A 21950-nucleotide genomic window follows, 5' to 3' on the forward strand; every position below is an offset into this window, starting at 1 on the left:
ACTTCATTAATTATTAGGCATAATTTAGAAGTCCAAAGCGCAGTGGTAATAAGGAAAACCTGCTGATGTCTGCCCGCTATCCATTCTCATCTTCAAATGGTGAAGTAACCACATAGATGTTTGTGGTAAACACCTGCCTGATTTCAGTACAACAAAATCTGTTTTGGAAAACCAGCAAGTCAGTAACATGGCATAAGTGGTGTGCCATATTATGTTGTCTGTGTTCCAGAAGAGACGCTGTCACCTTTTCCACCCACCCTCTGCATGTGGAGTATCTTTTCAAAGCAATCTGAGGGTGTTTGCGTGTGCATTTAAACTGAAGGCTTGATTCACTAGTTTTATTGTTTGAAGTAGGAATACTAAAGGAAACATTTTCAATTGGGAGCATTTGGGGAAATATAACCATCTTTGTTAAGTGTACCCTTTCATACAACAAGAGTGACAGCCATGTCCAGTGACCCAGAGCATCATTAATCCAGAATGTTTAGAGCTATTAGCCAGGATAGCAAAGCTCAGAAAGGTTGCTCTCCCATCTCAGTAGTTAAATCAAAAACAAGTGGAACTGGGGAAATGAGGCAAGTACACTCCTTTGAAAGAAGGATAAGAATGTCTGTTGCCTTGAGTCACAGCAATATATATTATTTAGAAGCTGGACATATCAGAAATATTACCAAAGGCCAGAACATAGCTTTCAGATTGTGAAATAAAGAAAACAATATAGTCCAAAAGATATGGTTTAATAAATGGAGTTACCAATTTGGTGATGCTGAAATTTATTGATGGCTGTAAGTAATGGTCCAGGAACTCTGGAGAATGGGTAAAAAAAGAGGGAGGACATTACTGTCATATTGCTCTCATGAGAGTGAACAGAGGTGATGGAGGAGTTTTGGCAGCTACAGGCTGTAATGAGAGAGAGCTGTAGAATAAGTGGAAAAAATTGCACCTTAAGTTAAATCTGCACTGCTCTTTAATGAAATGTGACCAGCTTTTGGAAGGAAAGGATGTTTTCTGGCCTTGAACACTGAAAATTATTTGTATTTGGCTTTTTTTTTTTTCCTGGATGTTCACACTGATTCAGCACTGACTATATATAGATTTTTTCTTTTCTTTCAACAAATCCACTCCTTTGATATAAAAGAGGAGCAGCTTTTACACTAAGCCAGAAATCTGGAGGGAGAGTATTTTGGGATCCACCTACCTCTTGTGAGATAGTCTTTACTACTCTAAATTAGATTCCCTGAACATGCCAGATATGAGTAGAGCATATGGATTGGCCAAAGGTATCTGAAATAGGAGCCTTTTTTCTCCATGCTACAGCTCAGCTCATCCTGAAGTGTGACAGGCACTTTCAGTGACACTTCCATGCAGGAAAGGAGATCATAGCTGTGAAGATAGGCCAGAAGCTTTCTCTCTGTTTGAGAGCTCTGCTGGTTGCACGACATGATTACATAAAAAGCTGTGAGATGCTAATGTTTTCAAGTTAGGGCTGAGGCCTTGCTTCTGGATTTTGGATTGTGACATATTTGTCCTTATACCTACATTGATCCTGTGCAGGCAAGCTTTGGCAAAAACTGAAAATGCCAATGAGTTTCTCTGTTTTGCTTTCAACATGGTCATCAATGAACCCTTTAATGTCCTCATTTATTAATTAGTGTTGGAGTCTCATGGATTGCACATCCACATCTTTAGCCCAAATGATTTTTATATAGTTGAAAAGTACTGATGAACTCTGCAACACACAGAGGATTTTGGTAGCAGAATTAGTAGTGGATAGTTTCACTGATTACTTCATTCCAGATCTTCAGTCTGCTGCATGCTCTGCCTTGGGCTGGTGTTCCCTCAGGATCACCTGAGCCCAGAAAATGCCTTGAACAAACAGCTTTTCATTATTAGTTCTCAAATGGGAGTTGCTAACACACTGTCCCTTGTTCATTTCAGTACGAATTCAAATACTTAAGGAAGGGGGTTCAAACTTATTCCATTTCCATTGAGTTTGCCACTCCATACTGACTTCACACTCAGGCAGAGGCACTCATGTTGCTCAGTTGTAATGAGAGAAGCTCAGCTAAATGAAGCTGTTCCCTATGGTGCGGCTTCCCCCTGCTCTGTTTGCAAAAAGATTGTAACCAGAAACGTACAGGAAGAGCTGAAGGTTGTCCAGAAGGCCTGGCTTTCCCCAGCTTCTGTCTCTGAGAAAGCTTTGGATGAGCAGGGTAAGGAACAAGAATTTTAGCTGTTTGGATGAACATTTGCCTTGGCAGGATGTGTCAAGAATGATCTGAGCTGTAAGCTCATCTCATTTTACACATAGTATACTTTCTGCAGAAGAAAAGAAAATACAGTTTTAATAGAGATTAAAGAATGCTAAACAGTGTACTACCGTGGTATTTTCAGATCCTGAGAAGAGTTAAACACTGGGAACTAGCATACTTTTAGTTTTCAATTCGTAGCTGTTTGCTCAGCAATGTGAGGAATCCTTATAAATAAATTAAACAAAACACCTGCGGTTCTTTTTTGTATTAAGAAAAAACTCCAAAACATATAACTTTTCTTTGTGTTGCTCAACCAACCTTGCAATGGCAGGTTATCTCTGCTGGCACACAGCAGAAAGCTTCTGCAGAGCAATATTGCTTCCAGTGTTATCCAGGTTGCTCAGCCAAATTTATCATTAACAGGTTTGCCAAGACCCTTAGGCAAAGAGATGATTTGATAATGAACAGCCATCATCCTATCTGAATAGACAGCTATTGGCCATAGACTGCCAAGAGATCATCTGCTGAATTCTTTGGAAGTATGAATGCCTAGCTGCAAATGTTTTAAACTCTTATCTTTTTGAGCTGCTCAGCCTACCATAATCAGTCAAGAATAGCTTCAGTGAGTGTGCTCTGTAAGTTCTTCCTTAAGGGAGAGATTTTTTGCTCTGGCACACACGTTTTACATCACCGCGCTTCCCTGTGTGTGCTCAGATCTCTTTTGACTCATTTCCACAGTGTGTCTTTCATTCAAATGATCTTTCTTTGGCCCTCTAGGTCTCCAATTCCTTTTTAAAATCCTGTGGCACAATAAAGGTTCAGTCCTTTGGAAGTGTTGTGTTTTCTGTCTTCATGTACAGAAATATATGCAAGGTATAGCAGGTATTTTCTAGATACTGATTAGGTTATGAACTTACACAAGTGCTGCAGAATTACTTTTTTGAGACTATTTTAGGTTGTGAAAGTCACCTCGGCACGAAGGTTTATCAAAAGGCAGTAGATTTCATGCATAGGTGCACATAAGTGTCCTTTAAATAAGAATTGACTTTTCTGATTGTACATGTGATTAATCATTTTTCACCAGCATATGAAGGAGGTCACATCAAAAATCTGTTGAACAGTTTTGACTTAGCAGAATTCTTTTGATTTAGTAGTTTGGTGAAGATGCAGCACTATGTGAGGAAGACAAAATGATAGCTACTCTGAATGTATCTGGAATAAATAGTATGTGTAAGCCAACTAAAATGAAGCCTTTTAAATGGGCAAATGGGAGGCTCTTGAGCAATGAGAATTTGATTTTCTTACTGCTTTCTTACTAATACTGTATGATTTCAAGTGTGTCTCCTTAGGAGATAAAACCCCTCAATTCCCCCTTGCATTCCCTGAGAGAAAAAGATGGTTAATACTATCTGAAAAAGCCATTAAGTATTTTTTTAGGCCTAAATATCACCAAAGCCTTTTAACTAGTCATGTGGCAAGAGTAAAACAGTCATGACAAAAACTCTAAACAAATAAACAAAGGCTGAAACATTTAGGGTTGAGTGTCCCCTATTCAGGCCTCAAAACTGTGTCTTTGATATTTCATTAAGCTGATGTAGCTTGTTTTTTTAAAGGTCATCACTGTCTGCCCTTTACTACATTGCATGGAATGCTACCTGTTTTACACCTGCTGATAAGCCCTGAAATGTCATGGTTTATCCAAAATGAATGAAGAACCATTAAAAGGGATGTTTTACCAGATACCAACAGTAGCTGACTCTAAGTATGGATAGCTTAGAGTCATGGCTAGTTACACCACACTGTCCTGTACCTCCCAGTCCAGACTGGAGACAATCTGAGCCATCTGCAGACTGCTGCTGACTTGCAGGTCTGAGGTCCTTCCCGTGGCGAGCACAGTGACAGGGTGCGGGCAGGGTGAGGACATGTGCCCCAACTGGGGAGCAAAGACATACTTTCCTGTCCCTTTTATGACTCAGCCTGTAAATAGCTCCCTCAGAGTGTTTGGCAAATATTTGTGGATGAATCTCAGGACATTTTAAAACTGCTGACTCAGATTTGGGGTTTGATGACTAGATTTGTAAGTTTATTTAGCTGTGTAGTTTTGTTAAAACCAATGAGAACTGGGCCTCTAAATACTTTTATAACAGTTGTGAAGTAATATTTATTATGGCTTTTGTACTCTAATAACATTTTGCTGGAGCTTTGCCCCTGTGTTTTTTCCCCTGCTTAGTTTTCTGAAGAGAATATTAAAACAAAAAAAAAGTAGTGTAATCATCAGTTACTGTAATAGCCACTAGAGGTCTACTGATATCAGAATTCTGCCAACATCAATTATTTCTGCAAGTATTAAAAATGTTTCATCCAAAAGAAAGTGTTTCTTACTAAACATTGTTTGCTTTGTGAGGTGTATCATTTTAATTCTCTGAATTTTTAACCTCTTAGTGTTGTTTTTAATTAAGTACTATTTGACTGAAGTAGCGAGGAGTTGCAGTGTAAAACTCACAGCTGAAAGAAAAGTGATTTAAAAGATTGCAAACTATATTCACCAAGTAAGTATATTATAATGTAATTCATTGGATAAAATATGCTTCTTGGTGATAACCTTGCAGTTTGTAGAGTTACCTCTTACCTAGAGTTTGTAGAGAATCAGGCTGGGGCATGAGAAGATCCATTTGAGACCTAGCTGATGGTTAAACATGGCTTTATTTGTTCCTGCTTGGAAAAATGTTTTTACATCCTCTTTGTCGTGGCCTAACAAGTCATGAAACTGTAGCCTGTAGGTCTCGTAGGAAGTATCAGACCTCTCATACTTCATCTGGTCATGCATCCTATTTGGTGTATGACAAGTGGGGATACCTTTTTTCTTCTTTTTTAGAAAGGTGGTGTTACAGGTCGTGCAGCTGAAATCAGCTGCTGTGCTAAGGATATAAGCGAGGCACGGTTCAGCACACTTACCAAACTTTCCCGATGCGTACTTAGCTGAAGTATGTGCTTAGTTGAACTGGGATGAATCTCAGTGGAAATAAAGATTGGGTATTGTGTATCGTGTTGGGTCTGTAATGAAATATTGTCTGTGTACTGACTGTGTTGTGACTGCTGTACTCCCCCTGTTCTTAGCCTAGCACTAGTTGTTACCTTGTGATTCGTTTTCTCCACTCACTGAAGGATGAGGGCTGTGATAGTGTGGTGACTTCAGTTAGTTGTGCGTATGAAGTTAGTAGCTGATGACTGGCAGCTAAAGAAATGGAAAATCTATAAAGTCTGTCTTTTTTCAAGCTGTGTATTATAACAGAAAAAAAATCTTATGGCCACATATTCCAAGCTTAATATTTATAAAGGTATCCAGACATGCCTCTTACTGGTCAGAGTGCTTGGTATGAGTATACATCTTTAATAAGAAGAGAAATCATTATTATGATAGCAGAACAACTCAGGCTAAATCACTACACTAAGGGATTTGGTAAACCCCTGTATAAATGGCCACTGAGTACATAAGTCATGCCCAAGATAGTTCCCACTTATGGAAATTTTTCATTTCTCTCCTTCACTTTAAAGATGAAATACCACATGAAGAAGGCAATGCTTTTGCTAAAAAAAAAAAAAAAGACCTGTGAAATTAGCTTTTTTAAGAATATCCTTGCTTTCTTCACTGAACGGTCAGAGAATCACTCTGGTTCTTTGTGCAAAAGGCAAAAGGGAGGATTCAGTCAAGGTGGTGAAGGGAGGGTGTAATCACATCTCCCTGCACTGGTCTGGATCCAGCATCCCAACAGGGATTCCCCTTCATGAAGAGCAGGTGGTGGAGTTTCTATGCCCTCCCTGGGGCTTCAGGGGAAGAGTAACTCTTAAGTTGCTGTTAGGGCTCCAAAGAAGTCTTGCCAGTGAAGCTGGATAAAGCAAAACAGATATAGCCAGAGTTGCTGGGAAAAGTGAAGACAGAGGGTGCATTCTCCAGACATTTGTCTATCCTATTCATTAGTATCCATTCACCACCTTATATCTCAGCTCTGAATGAAGAATTACTATATCTGTTTTCATCCAGTGTTGAAAGACTTGATTGCAAAAAGCTATAGATTGTTATGTTTATTAGTGTTATCATCATTATCATCATCATCTCTCTCTTACTAGTCCCCAGAAATTGTTCTGGTCCCTCATACCAACTTTCTAGGACTGTAACTTCTGTACAACCCAGGGTTATTTCTGTACAGCACTGGGCAACAGGCAAAATACTGGGACAGCCTGGCTTTCCTCCTGAACATCCCATAGTTGAGAGGAGTGAATACTCAAAATGATTACTGTGAGGGACAGAAAAGATATATATCATGAGCATGGCCTATTTTTTTTTTCATATTTAAGTAAAAGCAGATGTAAGTTATGTGAGGCTAATGGGGCATTACTTACTGAATCTCAATGTAGCAAAACTAATGGAAACATTTTTCATTTTCGCTCTAAAATATAGTGTTTAAATGAAATTACATGGCAGAAGGGGTGGAGACAGCATGGCATTTTTTCCAGCTGTTTGAATTCCTAGTTATCCTTGCCCCAGAACTGGTGATTCACCTCCTCAGACCCTTATTCACTTTATCTATGTAAGTAGCATGCAAACACCTTGACAGCTTCTTTATTTTCTTTTCTGCAAGTGGTACGTTTGAGAGGAAAAGGAATATCTGGACTAGGAAAGGGCACCTTACTTCCTTTTTTCCTTGGGTAGATTGTGGCAAATTGCCATCCTCTGCCTTCCTTTGCCTCCGAGGAAAAGATGAGAACTGAAATGACAGTTTATTAGCACTCACTATGCTCACCACTATCCCAGGCTGGGATCTCAGCCAGAAACACAATTCAGGCATTAGGAGTAAATGAGAGGAATATTGTTCACTGCAAGATTCCCAGCCCTTTCTCAATCTCTCAGATGTAGCAGACAGATTTGACTGGATTCACAATGAAAGCACCCTTAGAAACAGAAAAGACTTTTTGTTTCATTTTATGTTTCAGTTCTCCAGAAAATGTGGTTGAATTTTAGGGGAGCTGTAAGCAGAAATGCTTATTTAGGTAAGACCCAAAGAAATACCTAAATGAAATGCAAAAAAAACCATTTTGCTAAACAAAATGCAGATTTCAGGATATATCTATACCTATGTATAAGTTTGATTGCTCTAATCATTTTGAGAATTTTGGGGTTCTAACTTGGGGGCTTTGATATCATGAAAGTGAAACTTACGGGTAAATAAGTTTCTGGAGGTATTTTCAGTTTATGTGTGAGATCAGAAACCTTGACAATATATTTAGCTGATGTGTTCCTATGAAATGAGTTAATTAACTACCAGAGACTCAGTGAACTGGATGTGGACACAATGCTGGAGAAAGCCATCTATGGTACTGTTTTTTTTTTAACTGAATTGACATACTGTGTATTTTACTTAAATAGTTAGGGTGTCTTTAAATAGAATAGCCTCAGGCCTTAGCTTAGAGACAGGACCTGGGTTTGTGTGCTGTGAGTTGAGTGAAAGAAAGCCTTGGAAAAGGTTTTGCTCTGGTATTCAGTAATATAAATATGTGCAAGGAGAAGGTGGCTTTTATATATACCATGGATTCAGTGGATGGAATATTAATATCCCTGTGTCTGAAGCCTTTACTTCCCATGACAGCCTAATGAGACACTGACAATAGCTGTCTGCTTGTCCTGTGTGAATGTCCTGCATTATGTTGTTTGTATTGTGCTGAAGGATGCTGAAGTGAGGTTGTCTGACTGCTGTTCCCTTGGGAAGCTCAGGAAGAGATGTACTGATTCTCCCATGAGGCTATCCTCAGAAACAGTTTTCTGCCTAAATAAATGCTGTCTCCCGGGGATCTTCTAGAATAGTAACCACTGTATGACTGCCAGTATCTTTTCATACTGTGAAAAGCGAAAGCCTCAACTACAGCATCTATAACATGGAGACACAGTTAAGATGCATCCCCTTTTTGATTATTTTTTACTGACTGAACAACATTGGCTTGCTACCAGTTTCTATGTGTAATTTCAAATATATATATTTCATACTGTTTGGGACTAAGCTTTCTTAGGGACTTTTGTTCTCTTTATTTACTATTAAAAAAAGCTGAAGTCATCTGTAATGTGTTCTCTGATATTTCTTAGAGGTGTATGCTAAACAGGGGAAGGAAAAGTTTAAGGTGTACTGCTGCATTCCTGTGCAGGATTTCTTTGCTGGAAATACATGTTTATCCTAAAAGTCTGTAGTGACTCCAGCACATCAGATCCATTGATGTGAGCTTTACAAACAGCTTGTATGTTCTTCTGCAGAAGAATCTTCATAGAAGCCACTTGTGTTTGATATCTTGGTATGGAAGAGTAGCAGATTTGAACTTCTCAATCTACAGTTCATAGATGTTTTATACACAAATTGGTCTCATATTTGTACACTTATGGAGAAATGTTAGCTAAAAATCTGTGCTGTTTCTTCAAGCTCTGTTCAAACACTAGAAGAAAAATAATGTGTAGAATGTGAACTCATTATCATGTTATGCTCTGTGTGCTTCCTTGAACTTTATTTCATTATTGCACCTTGAAAACTTGTGTTATGAAGCACATATTGGCACAATATGCTCTAGGCTTAGAGAAAACACAATGAAGAAAGACTACAATAGAAAGTAATGTGGAATGAAGAGATACTAAATACACTCTTGGACTCTTCAGTTTGGAAAAGCAAAGATGTCTGAGAGGGATATGGCATAGGTCTGTACAGTTGTAAGCAGTATATAGTGGTAAACATGGTATTATTCTATACCGTTTCTCACAGTGTAGAAAATTGGGACAGTTAAAATGATTGGTCAGTGAGATCCTAGGAATCAAAAGCCATTTTTTATACACCAGGTATCATTAATTTGTGGCATTATTGTCACAGAATGTTGCAGAAACTGAAAAAAACGGAACAGTTCAGAACTGGAGTGAACACAGTCCTGAAGCATAGGGCTGTAGCAATCCGGACCTATAGCCACTCCTGAAGCATAGGCAATAGCCATCAGAATAACTGATGGCTATTCAATACAGTTTTTAAAAAATCTTTGCTCAGAGGAGGTCACAAAGTATTGATTGCTGGAAGCTGTGAGGATGCAGTAGGAAAAAGATAATCGTATTTTACTGTTTGTATGGTCTTTTGCTACACATGTGCTTAGAACTGGGATACTTGGCAAGATGAATCTTTGTGTGATCCACTGTGATTATTTGTGCTTGGTTTTAGATTTCCTGACATCACATCTATGTCAAACACTTGGTGATATATACTTAATAGTATCAAGCAAGCAAAGTTCTGCAGATGAAGACAGTGAGGGAATTCCCTTCGCCTAACAGAGCATCAAGGAGACAGTCTGTAGCAAAACGGGGAGAAAAGGCAGTGTTCAGTTGCATGATGTATTGTAGGACTGCTGTTTGATTTTCATCTGTAGTGTCCCAGCTATCATCATGAACCAACATAAAGGCTGACTGTAACCTGAATCTCTGTCTTACTTCCCCCAGTTGCCTAATTTTGCCATCAGGTGAAGTAGAATTCTTCACTGAGAAGTATCTATCTGATCACTTTGTAGAATCACTCTTAATTCAACCATCCTGAAGCCTATTAGAGATTTTTACTGATGACAATTTTCAACTCTTTTTTTAAGGACAATATGTTATTAAGAAATGGATAGGTTAGGCAAAAATTAAGTACCTCTAAAAAAATAATCTTTTTGGAGTGATAGAAGACAATGGCTAGGCAGCAAAAACTAGCCCCTGTGAAAGCAACCAGTGTGCAAGCTCTGCTGTGGTCATGGGGGCAGGGTGGGGACTGCAGGGCTGGGATTCAGTGAGTTTGTGTTTCTTTCCTAGTTACCTTTGCCCTGGTCAAATCTCTTGATTTCCCTTTGTCTTTTTTCCTGTCTGGAGAGTGGAGGTGATAATACTGCTTTAAATCAATTTAAATCCAAATTCTGTCTTGCTTGATTAAGCAGTAAGCTTTTAGGCGAGGGATTTATTACTACGTATGGGTACAATGCCTGGCATAATGGTGACCTGATACAAGCCAAGGCATGTAAGTACTAAAGCACTTACATGTGTATGTACATTAAGCAGAAGTAATAAAAAAAAAAAAACAACAAACTAACCAACCAAAGAAAAACTACTTGAGAACAAAGAATAGGTAAGTTCTTGGCTCTTCTGTCCTTTTCTCACTACTTCCTCTCTTGTACTCTGCTCTCACTTTCTTTTCCTTAACCTTTTTCAGATGGCAAGAAGAATCTCTTTAAAACAAAAGCCTGACTCTGATGGTTTTCTTTACAAGAAAAAGTTAGCTGTGTGCTTGAGCTGCACGTGCCTGCCTCCTCCAAACACATGGTTAGGTGCTTAGGTGTGCTCCTTAATGGTTGCTCTGAGCTGCAGCTGGACCCACCAGCTTGGCTTCTTGTGCCACCCTCATGTCCCTGATCTGTGGAAAGAGTGGCACACTCTGATGTGCCTTGGAGGCAGAGCTCAGTTTACACCAAGGTGTACAGGCAGCCCTGCAAGACATGCCTGCTGGCAACGTCAAACCAGTGTACCCGCTGTGCAAGAGCAAACCCGAAGCACACGTTTGTCTTTCTCACCAGGGAACAGTACCCCAGGACTCTTTCTCTAGAAAGTGATTCTGTTTATTCATGACCTTTTAGTGATTTGCTGTCAAGGAATGTGAACAAAAATTAAAAAACAAAATAAAAGGGACTTTATTCTTTCAATGAAAATTTTTAAGCCAGAGATGTAGGGGGGGGAAAGTTACCATTCTCATTTCAGTGTAATCAAAGCCTTTATGTAATCTGAGTGTTGGCAGGGATCAGTCTTCCTGAGTCGTGTTTACGAGTGGGAGTTTCAGAAGTGATGGGTAGGTGGGAACTAACAATAATAGCCCACATATCTCATGGATACACTGCATGGATGGGGATAGGCTGGTACCAAGACTAGCCATTAATGGTAGCCTCACCAATTTTGTCTTTCATAAGGGACATTAGACTTCCTAGCATTTCTGACTTAGAGGCACCAGCCATGTGACTATGATAGAAGTGGCAATTGAATTCCTCAGGATTTGGCTAGGACCCCCATCATGCATTCAGTATAACTCTGTGTATTTTTAATTTCTTAAATTGGACTGTCGCAGTACCATTAAAGTCACCCACTGGAGACAAGAATAATTATGTGGGACCTACACGAGCTGCTGCATCTGACTGGAATTCCAGTCCTAGTCCTGACCGTGCACTTCTTGCTGAAATTAGTTTTGCACCATGGGACCCTCAAATGTTTTTGTGACTGTGTGGTTAGGCTTTTGATGTTGTTTGTCCAAACATCCTAGTGCAGTTTGTAAATCCCAGCCCAGCTATTCTTTACAGTGAAAGTCAATTTGTTGCCCCACTCTGTCTGAAGCACTTGGACCCTAATGCAAAACTTCATGACATCAGTGAGCAGTGGATTAGATTTTCAGTAAGCAATGTTAATCGAGGTATTTGGAGGTCACATACACAGAACTTATTTGTGGTGTTGTGACTAGAGAATACAGTTAAAAGCTTGTCTTTGTCCTTTTTGTGGGGAGCAAATTGTTGCCAGTTGAAGCATCGATGTTGCAAGATGTACCATACCCAAAGATTCCTGAAATCACTGCAGTAATTCCCACATTTTAAATGGATTTTGCCATCTGATTTCCGCTTATTACAAAAGTGGTACTTAATCTTGTAGTGTACTGCAGACCAATTGTGCACCATCACTGGGGAGAAGCAATAGGGGCGTTTTCTCTTAGGCTGAGACTTAGACCATTTATTTTTTTTATTTGATGTCTTATGTGTAGGCAGTCTCTAGAAGTGCGTTTCAGATAGTGCTACTCCTTCCTTTTATGTGACACATGGGAGTTTGATTTTCACAAATTCACTGATGAGATATTTGTTTTTCTCAAAGCAGAAGAGGGAAAAAGATATCAATCACTGTCTTGACATGGTAGATTTTTCTGCTCTCTCTCTATATGCATGGAGAATAATTTGCTTTGAACATTAGAATACCCTGTGGATGTGATACCCCTTCCCCCCTGCCCTCCTACAGTGAATCCTCCTATATCAGTTTTACAGTGCTATCTCCGTTCAGTCTCTATTAGATGTTCCTCAACTATAATGTCTATCTCTGAGAATTAGCTAGCAGATGGAGTAAGCAGCCTTTTGTTTATTTGTTTTTTTTATCTGCAGTGCATAAATGATTTACTGCAGGGTAGGTGTCCTTGGAATATTTTCTTCAACTGGCATCTCTTCCGGTGAGAATGTAAGATAACAATTTAAATGACAGTTTCGTACTTCCCTTCTGGAAACTGAGTTTAGCTGTTGCTCCTACTAGGGCCAAAGAATTATTCTTTGCATACCTACTGATGAAACTTAACAGAACTTTAGAGATAGGTAGAAACAATGAGAGGAAGTAAAGTTTTCTTCATACTCTTCCTCATGTCCTTTTGACATGCTATTGCTGTAATGTCTCATACAAATCTTCAGAGATGCACCTTGCAGCAAAACAAAGAACTGATATTGTTATCCAGGTACAGATCAGCTACGCTTAAACATCTCAGATCTACAATCTACCTTCTAATTGTCTGTTTGAAAAGCATCGGTGTTACAGTTTGCACTTTCTTTAGCTCCACCTTGTTCTCCTCTTCAGCTTTCATTCAAGTAGCTATGGGTTAATATGAGGAAATTTCTTAGAAATATACTTTATACCGAACCAGAATGAGAATTTGAGTATTCAACTCTTTTTCCCACATTGTGTGTTCCTTGATTATGATGCTTTGTCAAGCCAGAGCTGGCTAGCATATCTTTCTTGCTTCTTTTTATAGTTATGCAAAGAAAAAGAACATGGACGGTTTCATTTTGGATTTTGGTACTCTTGGTCTTACACCAAATATTTATCCTTAGATTTTAAAAGATAAATAGCAGAGATTTTTGTCACTCTGCTGGACCATTATCTTGCTATCACTTTTCTTGTTCCCTCATCTTGATTTCTCTGCATGTGTCTCATGTCAGCTCTTGGAGAAACATCATCAGCCAATATGGTTTATGAAACTTTGTTATTTACTGAGATCTTTAACATAGAAATTACTTAAAATATTTTATCCTGCTCTGAATTCATGAAGCTATTCAGGGAGCATTAACTAGAGCTTCCTGCCTGGCATGATTTGGAAACAGGCATTTTGGTCTTTCAAAGCTGCTTGTTTACAGAACTTTCAGTCATCTCATTATGTGTTATTGCATGCTCTTGCCAGCTTTTTTTTAATATGAGTATCTTTCTCCTCAACACTGACATAAATTGATATATATGGGAAAAGAAGTTGAAAATTCTAAAAAGACCAAATATTGTATCAGGGAAAATCAGACTTCCTGTTACATTAAAAACAGACTTAAACACATTCAAACACAGAAATACACAGTAGGTCATCTAAAGTACCGTAGTGACATGATTTGGTGTAATAGGAAGGAAATTTGATGCAGCTTATAAAAGTAATTTCATTTGAAACCATGAGCACTATAAAAAGCATTTATCATACTGATAATATCTATTGCAATTGCATTATGTTGGTTTGGGTTTGGTTTTGGTTTTGGTTTTTTCTTTGAGGTAATGGAAAAGAATTTATGCATTTAGAAGACATGTTCCAGTAGAGCTATTTCTGCTCCCGGATAGGAAATAAGCAGGTGGGAAACATGCACAGAAGAGCGAGACAGCACAAGTAAGCCCTAGCACATTTAATGGTAATCCTTAAAATTCATCAATATCCTGTAATACCATAAATACCAGCAATGAAGCAGAAATGACTTCATTAAAGCTTATTTAGATTAAGTTTTCTTTTCTTAACTAGAGGTAGTATTTGAATTTCTTCAGTGTTTGAACAATAAGCACTTGGATTTCCTGGATTTTTAAAATCAGCTGAAAAACCCAGACTGAATAATGTGGGCAACAGATGCTGCTTTCTGGCCAAAATTATGAACACTAAGAGAATAAATCAATAAACACACTGGTCAATTTTATGAAGTTTTTTTTCCTGTCTGACAAGCCCAGGCTGATGCTAGCCTGCCTCATTTGGATAGCTTATGCATAAAGACACAAGGTTGCAGAGCAAAATTCACATGAATAAACAGATATCAATTAGCTGCTTTAATAGCTAATGTAAATATGAGAAGTAACAGATACCGGAAGGAAATAAATGTAGAGAATATCATTTAACACTATATAACGGGAATAGCACTGAGCTTGGAAAACATAGATGTGGAAATTAGCTCTATTATCTCAGATTGTGAATACGTTTTACATTATGGAACATTTTAATTTGTCCAAATTTACATGGTGCTAAATGCAACCTTTTTGTGATAGTACCCAGATCATATTTAATTAAAATATTTTAAGTGCCTGTGCCTTGAATTTCCTGATTGGGAATATATAGGTTAATGCTCACACTTATATTCAGGTAGATAAAAATGATCTGACCTTCAAAGCATCTTGCATTGAAATGGAGGACAGCAAATGTGTATCTTGTAATATTGCAGCTGGTATCCAGGGAACTGCAGATGAAAAAAACAGAGGTCTTCACTGGTCACATCCATAGAAACTGCCCTGAAGAACAGGATTTCTGTATAGAAACATAACCAACAACACAATATAGAAATACAACATAACGAGGAAGAGTCAGGAGCTCAAACCTGTTAAGAGTCAAAACTATTAGTCACTGAACTTGTGCCTGGTGTTGGGTACATCTATGCGCTGTTCAGAAAAGGGTCAGGGTCTGCAAGCCTGAGCACTGGAACGCCCATACAGTCACTCAGTTTAATTGTCAGCTCTCTCCAAGGCCTGTGCTCTGCCATTTCAGCTTGCTTGCTTCAGTGGAAATGCATTGTAAGGGAAGGTGGCCCTCGGCAGAGGGGATGAAAACGTAACCCATCTGGGTTTTCCTAAAGGCTTTTAACAAAGCCCTTCCTAAAGGCTTTGTAGTATCTAAGTGGTTGAAAAATCAGAAATAGAGAATATGAATAAATGTTTAGTTCTCTCAGTGGAGAGAGGTCACCAGTGGAGTCTAAATGGGTTTGCAGTAGGGCTCTTACTGTTCAAAATGTTCATAAATAGTCCAGAAAAAGGCTGGAGAGCAAGGTGACATGTGTCATTGACAAGACTAGGTTACTCAAGTTCACAAAACAAATCCTGATTGTAAAGAGTTACAGAAGAATCTTATGGTACTGGATAATAAAATGGCAGAAGAAATACAACTGTGGTGAATTTAAAGTAAAAATAATGAAGAAAGGCAATCCTCAATTCATATGCAGTCTACAAAGGTTGTGAATGGCTGTTACCACCCTGGAAAAAGACCTTAGAGGGATAGTAACTAGATCTATGAAAACATCATCTCAGAGCTCATTAATAGTTTACAAACAGATGGAGAGTTAACGTGTTTGAAGTAGCACTGAAGATACGGGTTAAACAGGATTTGTATGTAGATGTTAGACCAGCAGCTGGAAAACCCAGTGTTATGGATTGGTAGAAGTAGTGCTAAAGATTGGGTTTAACTGGATTTGTACATAGATGTTAAATCAGCTAGGGCAGTTGGAAAAAGTGGACAAGCTTTTTGGCACACAAACCTTGAGGAGGTTACAGATTGAAGGAGAATGCTTCAGAGCTTAATACAGAGGTTGGTACTGGATCCACCAGGAAATAAATAGACAACAAACCAGTGAACAGTAGCATCCCCCTTTTCACCACCATCAAAACCAGGATATTAGGCTAAATGGACTTTCTCTGACCCAGCATAGCAATTCTTATATTTCTGTCACATCCCTGTGTAAATTTATGTGCCTACAGTGTCATTATGTCCTCCCTTTTCCAAAAATTGTATAGAAGAAAAGGTGCAGGAAAGGTGATAAGGAAAACCAAGCTGTCCTGGGTTTAGCAGTGGCAGTCATTTTTCTCTTTCTTGGTAGCTGGTGCAGTGCTGTGTTTTGACTTTCAGCTGGGAACAGAGCTGAAAAAAAATGATGTTTTGGTTTGGCCAAGGACTCTGTGGGCCTCATGCTCTGCCAGGGAGAAGGAGAGCCGGGAGGAAGCAGAGACAGGACACCTGACCCAAACTGACCAAAGAGGTATTCCATACCACAGCACGTCATGTCCAGGATGTAACTGGGAGTTAGCCAGAAGGCAAGTGGACTGCAGGGTTGGAGGAGGTATCAGTCAGTGCTTGGTCGGGCTGGGGGGGCAAGTTATCGGTTGCCTGGTGATGGGGTGTTGTATTCTCTTCCCTTGTTATTTCCTTTATCATTACTATTATTGGTCGTAGCAGTAGTGATTTGTGTTATACCTTAGTTACTAAACTGTTCTTATCTCAACCCGTGGGAGTTGTATTCTTTCTAATTCTCCTCTCCATCCCTCTGAGAGTAGGGGGAGGGCAAGAAGTAGGGAGGGGAGTGGGTGCACAAGCTGTCTGGATGGGTTAAACCACGACACAAGCGTATGAAAATGTGTCAATGAGAGAAGAAGCTACATTGACTATGACTCTTTAACCTGGAAAAAAAGGATGATTTAAGAGGACATGACTGATATTTGTGAAGTCATGGATGGCATGGAGAAGATTAAGAAGGGCAAATTACTTGTTGTCTCTCATAATACAGAATATATGGGTCATCAGATGGAATTAACAGAGGTTATGATCAGAATAAGTAAAAGATATTTTTTGTGCATCACAAAGGATGTGGTAGATGCCAAATGGTTATTATAGGTTAAAAAATATTACGAAAAATAATGGAGGGGAAATCCTTAAAGAGCTTTAAAAGGCAAGGATGAGTCTTTAAGTTATTTATTGGCTTTTTGCATTTTTCAGATGCAGGTCTGGTCGCCAGATCATACCCACCATATCTATGCAGTTCACATTCAGGCTTCTTACAGGAGCAAGACAGCCAAGTCCCTCCAAGTTCTTGGAAATAGCGATGCAATGTCACTGTTGTGCTTCTACATCCACTGCTGTGGAGGACTGTGCTCTGTCTCTCTCATCAATTGGTTTATTTGGGGTTGCCATGCAGATGAGATGGTTAAGTGTTACGAAGTGTGAACAAAGCTACTTCTGCCCTAAGCAGAATGGACAAAAGTCAGTCTGCTGTTTTTGGTCCAAAGGCCAGAACCTACTTCCTAGCGTGGTCCACAAGGCTGATGATAGTGTAGACAAGGTATGCACGGTCTGCTTTACAAGATGTCTGACCTGAAAAAGAGCTGGATGGTGGGAGGGCAGGCCAGGGAAACATGCTCACTCTGTTCTCTTGCCTGTCACTGTTGCCTGTAGTTGTAATATGGTGTCAGGGTCAGGAGAATATATATATTCTTGCCCTCTTGCAGGAGAGTGGTATTGTGATTTAAGCCCAGCTGGTAACTCAGCACCACACAGCCGTTTGCTTGCCTCCTCTCCCCAGGCCAGATGGGGGGGAGAATATAAAGAATGTAAATCCCATGGGTTGAGATAGGAACAGTCAAATAACTAAAGTATAATGCAAAACTACTACTACTACCACCAATAATAAAGGGAAATAACAAGGGGAGAGAATGTAAAACTAAAGGGGGAAAGGAAAAATAACAATAAACACAAGTGATGCACAGTACAATTGCTCACCACCTGCTGACGGATACCCAGCCTGACCCGAGCAGCGATGTGGGCCTTCTGGGTAGTTCCCCCCAGTTTCTGTACTGGGCATGATGTGCTGTGGTATGAAATACCCCTTTGACTAGTTTGGATCAGGTGTCCTATCTCTGCTTCCTCCCAGCTTCTTGTGCTGTCCTCACTGGCAGAGAATGAGAGATGGAAAAGTCCTTGATCAGGGCAAGCATTACTTAGCAACAACTATAAACATTGGTGTTATCAGCATTGTTTTCAGACTAAAGTCGAAAAGATGTCAGTGTGCCAGCTACTAGGAAGAAAATTAACTCTATCCCAGCCGAAACCAGGCAAGTGGTCAGGGCTTCTGCCAGAAATAACAGTATGTATTTCAAAGTCATTGTTTTCTATATATCCTCTTTTTTGAATAAGAATGTTTATCAGACATAAGTATGGTATAATCTTTCCTTGTTGGTCTCACTCACCAGAGACTACTGCCGCAAAGGAGCCTGTGTAATTCTCAGTGTAGTTGAATTTGGAAGGGACCTTTGGAGGTTACTCAGTCCCACCCTGTTATCTGTTTAAGAAAGTTATGAGGTTCATTTTTTGGAAGATGTATGAACAAAGTTCCTGTGTAACCTTATCTAGGTGTTCCTGCTCCGGCAGGGGGATTGGACTAGATGATCTTTTGAGGTCCCTTCCAATCTCTAACATACTGTGATACTGTGTGTGTAACAGACATTTGAAACAGTATTATCTTTGCTGTGCTTTTCCACCACTCCCAATCTGATAAACTAATCTTAAAGATCTAAAAAAAAGAACATCTTACTGAGAACATCTGACCTCATCTTGCATTTATAATTTCAGTGTACAAATAATACAGTTTCATGTTGTTTAATGTTGCCCATGTGTCACAATGGGGTAGCTTATACCTTCAATGAGCACTTTTCTAGATTTGGTATTGCATTCCCAAAATGCAAAGCATTTGCTTAAGAAAACTAAATTTTATTACAATTTTACGAGGACAGGCTGTTTTATTTGTTCTGTATAAATTACATTGGCTATTAGAATGAAATCACAGTCATTTTTATAAGTTTGCTATTAAAAAAATCGTACCCCCTGAAATGTCATTACTTGACAAATAATTTCATTCAAAATTCCTGAACACTGACTCTGCTAATATGTACTCCTGTTTGTAAGTCTTGAATAAAGTAAGTGAATTGAGAGGAATCACAGGTACAGAAAGCAGTCTAAGTGGTACCAGAAATGCCTGAATGATCCAATGGATAAAATTACAGCAGGAAAATGCTTAGTTATATCTTACATCTCCAAAGATAAAACGAGATTGTGTGTAAGAACAATTTTTTTACACTCTTGAAAGCAAACCCCAAACTTTTCTTTTTCATTTACACATTTAGGTGTATTCTGATTAGTAGCTATGAGCCATTAGTTCTGTGCTTAGAATATGAAAACTGTTTGCTCTCAGAAGGTAGTGGTACAGCTTGCACTGGTGTAGGCTTCTTGATTTATCACTGCACTAGGATTGAAGGCCAGTTAGTGTTTTGCATATGGAATTCATCTGACAAAAGCAGGATCTGAGTTACAAAGATATATTTAAAAGGAGAAAGGCAAGGATAGGGAGTTAGGGGTTTAAAAACCCCAAATGACAGGTTTGATCCTGTAAAATACTGGGCACTGTTGCTCTGCTTCAGCAAGACTTAACATGTGCTTAAACCTTTTGTTCAGCATTTAGCACTGTTTAATCTCAAATGAATAGTTCTTAAAAAGCAGATTGATATTTCCTTTCATCCACAGATTTCAAAGGTATCTGTGAACAGCTATGTACAGAAACTATATAATAAAAATGAGAATTCAGTGGAGATTTCACAGTTAAGCATAATGAAGAAAGAGACATGCAATCAAAACAGAAACCTTCACTTTCTCATGTCAACTTTTCATGTTGGATCGATGCATAGATTTATTTCCCTCTCTTTTTTCCTCTTTATTTTTAACGTGAAATCCTCAGGCTCCTCATTCGTAGCCAAAGCTGTGAATTCATGCAGAAACAGGACAGGATGTGTCTTCTGAGCTCCCATGTGTTGTCTTTAAACTGTAGGTGTCCCGTTGAGAGGAAAAGTGGCTCTTGTGTATTCAATTCTCATTTCCCTCCCAAGCAAGAGGGTAAATGAAGGGCAAAATTCAGACTCCAACCTTGTTAAAGGTAGAGTCTACCTCTGAAAAAGATAGAGCAAGCCAACGAGCGCAGTGGGAGCTGCTTGGTTTTGCTAAACAGATAGAGCTGGTCACACTACTCGAGCGTTAGAAGTATGCTTCTTTGCTCCTAGTGTGTTACATATGCATATTGTTCCTTAATTAGAGTAGATGGCTTAAATACATGTGATCACCTTTCATTTTAGCTTGTTCCCTGTTCTGGCAAGCTTCATCTGTGTTCACTGAAACAGCTGCCTTTCCCTGAGTATACCCAGGGATAGACATAACATGTATGCATATGTAATAGGGTGCTACTTGTTCAGGGTGCTGGCAGAGGAATCCATTCCCTATCCAGCAACTAAAGGAACATAGTACTTGTTCTTGGTTGAAAGACTGAATTTCCAGAAACGCTAGATTTGGTGTTTATTATTAAATGGAAGTTTTGCATGTTAAGAAATAAATGTTTGCCTTTCTAAGGCCAATATTTACTGATTTCTACAGATGTAGTTCGTGAAGCAACAAAAAAAAGAAACAGAACTTCACTTTCATTAACCATAAATGTGGTTTAGCTATTTTCACAGCATTCATCTTGCTGTTAACTGTTCTTTTCACATTGTGAGGAGGCAGCATATGACAGGAAAAATCTGTACCGTCATTCAACAGCTGATTATATGCCCCTTTTCCTCAAAAAACAATTTACATGCCTACAAATATCAGTGTTCCCAGTGGAATTCAAGGTGTGAAATATTGAGTCTTGAGCTGAAAATTATTTAGCTAAAGATTTTTCCAGTATTTGGGGGTTCTGGCGGGATGTTTTCAAAAGCAGAACCATATGTCGCTTACATGATTTGGCATTTCTCCAGTTGCATAGAACATGAGTGGAAAAGTGGAGAAGAAAAAAGAAAAGCCTAACACACTAATTAGATGATAGCAAATACAGGTGCTTTACTGTGTGCAGCATCTGTGGGACAAGTCAGAGCCAGCAGATTCTGAGGGATACTGTTTTGTTCATGTATATTCCCAACACATGCTAAGATCCAAATTAAGGTAAAACTGAATGGGTTGTGCAACAACTGAGCTACTTTTCAAGTTTACAGAAGTGCAATGTTGCCTAGCCATAGAAAAGAACTTGCGTGCTTTTCTGTGGTTGGGTTTTGTCTGTGGGCTTCTCAGTGTAGATGCAATTAGTGTAGTACCAGGGGAAAAAAACAGTAATTTGGTGATAGTTTGGAGATCCTGACCTGGGCTTCCTCATGTCCCCATTCCCCCAGAGTTCCCAACAATTTCCTTATCCATTCCAGGCAGCAAGGTGCCTCCCTGAGAAGGCATCTTCCCTCTCCAACCAAAGCTTTATTTTCAGCCTTATAAGGCTCTCAGGTTTACTGAGACTAGGTTAGTTGGGACTGCCAACTGTCCTGTAACTTGCTTCACAGGGAAGACTGTTACAGAGCTGCACGCTCTTTTGCCCATCCCCCTGACTTCCCCTACACATAGGAGTTCTGGCTACATACAGCCTCTGGGCTCTTTCTCTTTCATGTCTCAGAGAGCATTATGGAGGTTCTTTTCTATTAAACTTTCCAGAGAGAGAAGTGGGTTTAGGTAGTGTAGATCTGACTCATCTGCATCTCCTTTAGTATTCAGATAGGTGAAGCCATTACAGGTACTGAGGAGACTGGTGTATCTTACCTGCTGATGGAGTGTCCTATGTGCAGCCACACACATTACATGCTCAAAAGCAAAGACACAAAGGAAGAAGGAGTCTGTTCTGTGCAAACAGACGGTTAAAACATGATTAGAGAATAGCCTTATGTTCTCAGTTGCTGCTCCTTTAATCTGAAAGCTCACT

The 21950-nt window shown here is 39.2% G+C and overlaps 1 protein-coding gene across 6 annotated transcripts in view; it reads left to right on the plus strand.

The window, feature by feature from the left end:
* NOL4 (nucleolar protein 4) overlaps nt 1-21950 on the plus strand; it is a 193327-nt gene that overhangs the window by 66739 nt on the left and 104638 nt on the right. The gene's annotated exons all lie outside the window — the stretch shown is intronic.

Source organism: Neopsephotus bourkii, unplaced genomic scaffold (assembly GCF_033783945.1).
Source record: "Neopsephotus bourkii isolate Nb327-2 ecotype Australia unplaced genomic scaffold, CSIRO-AGI_Nbou_v1 NB_753, whole genome shotgun sequence".
NCBI lineage: Eukaryota > Metazoa > Chordata > Aves > Psittaciformes > Psittacidae > Neopsephotus > Neopsephotus bourkii.